A 2,078-nucleotide genomic window follows, 5' to 3' on the forward strand; every position below is an offset into this window, starting at 1 on the left:
ATTTAAAATATTCTCTTCGCACATTTACTGTGTAAGAGTGTCTCTACCTGCTCTCTGCACATGCTCTAACAAGTGTTCGTCAACCTCAGCAACCGGAAGACGGGTGGACTTCAACTCTGCCCAGAATTCTGGGAGTTGAAGTCCACGCCTCTTCCAGCTGCTGAGGTTGACAAACTGTCCAGCTAGTCCTCCACTTACGACGGTTCATTTAGTGACCGTTCCAAAGTTACGACAGCACTGAAAAAAGGGCCGTTTTTCACACTTACGACCGTTGCGGCCTTCCCAGGGTCACGTGATCAAAATCCGGACGCTTGGCAAAGGGCTCACATTTATGACGGTCGCAGTGTCCCTGGGTCACGTGACCTAGTTTTGGCAACCGTCTGACGGGCAAAGTCTATGGGGCAAGCGGGATTCGCTTAACGACCGTGTGACGAACTTGTTGACTGCAGCGCTTCAGTTAACGACGGTGGCAAGGCAGGTCGTAAAAGGGGACAAACGTTCCATTTTAACAAACGGCTCACTTAGCAACATAAAATTGAGGTTATAACTGGAGAACTGGCTGTACTCTCAATGTTTCCAGCTCCGATGGGTGGCTTTATTTACATTTCATAAGGATTTTATTATTATTATTATTATTATTATTATTATTATTATTATTACTATCATTATCATTATCATTATCATTATCATTATTAGTCTGAAATGGTATAGGGTTTCCTGCCTCAGCAGGGGGTTGGAATAGATGACCTCCAAGGCCCTTCCAACTTCATTATTATCATTATCATTATTATTATTATTATTATTATTATTATTATTATTATTATTATTATTATTATCATCATCATCATCATCACTATCATTATCACTATCATTATCATTATCATTATCATTATCATTATCATTATCATTATCAGTCTGAAATGGTATAGGGTTTCCTGCCTCAGCAGGGGGTTGGAATAGATGACCTCCAAGGCCCTTCCAACTTCATCATCATCATCATCATCATCATCATCATCATCATCATCATCATCATCAATCATCATCATCATCATCATTATTATTATTATTATTATTATTATTATTGTTATTATTATATGTGTAGGCCTTCTATCTGCCTCTGGGCGGCTTACAGATTATAAAAAGACAAAGAGAAAAAAATTAATACTTAAAATATTCCAAGGATGCAAATTGAAATTGTTGTTGTTGTTGTTGTTGTTGTTGTTATTAAATGTGTAGGCCTTCTGTCTGCCTCTGGGCAGCTTCCAGATTATAAAAAGACAAAAAGAGGGGAAAAAATAATAACTTAAAATATTCCAAGGATGCAAACTGAAATTATTATTTTTATTGTTATTGTTGTTGTTGTTGTTGTTACTATTATTATTATTAAAAACTGTGCAAAACAAAGCAGGACTTCAGGATTCCTCCACGCAGGGGAAACTCGAGGAGCCCCCTGCCTCTGAGCATGTGCAGAGGGCCCCCTAAGCCCGCCGCCGCCGCTGCTCGGCACATCTGGCTCCCTCGCCCGGCGCTCGTGCATCTCTCCACGAATGTGCCCCGCCCCCGTCCAGCTGTGGTTCGCCAAACTTCAGGGGGGGGTAGAGCCGCGCGGGGCGTGTGAAGGGCTCGTGTGAGCTTCCAGCCAGGTGCGAAGCTGTTGCCCCCCTCCCGGGGGGGGGGCATATCAAAGGACAGGCGACTTTTGACACCGGGGCGTGTGGAAGACTTTCCCAGGGTCTCCCAGGGGGCGGCTGGGGAGGGGGGGGGAGACCCTGGCACGTTTGCTGGAGGGGAAAGAGGGGGGGAGGGCAAGGGGGAGCATCGGGGGTCGCGTGAAGGAGCACAAGTGTCATTGTTTCCCCCCAGGCCAGGCCTCCCCCCCTCCCCGGCAGGTTCCGAGGAGTTGCACGCGCGGGGGGGGGGGGGGGAGATGAGACTGTTTCTGAGCTAGTACAGAATGCCTGCCTGCCTGCCTGCCTGCCTGCCTTCATTCATTCATTCATTCATTCATTCTTCCTTTTCTCTCTTCCTCCTTCCTTATCTCTTTCTCTTTCCTTCCTTCCTTCCTTCCTTCCTTCCTT

Source organism: Protobothrops mucrosquamatus, unplaced genomic scaffold (assembly GCF_001527695.2).
Source record: "Protobothrops mucrosquamatus isolate PMUCROS unplaced genomic scaffold, P.Mucros_1.0 scaffold6085, whole genome shotgun sequence".
Classification (NCBI taxonomy): Eukaryota; Metazoa; Chordata; class Lepidosauria; order Squamata; family Viperidae; genus Protobothrops; species Protobothrops mucrosquamatus.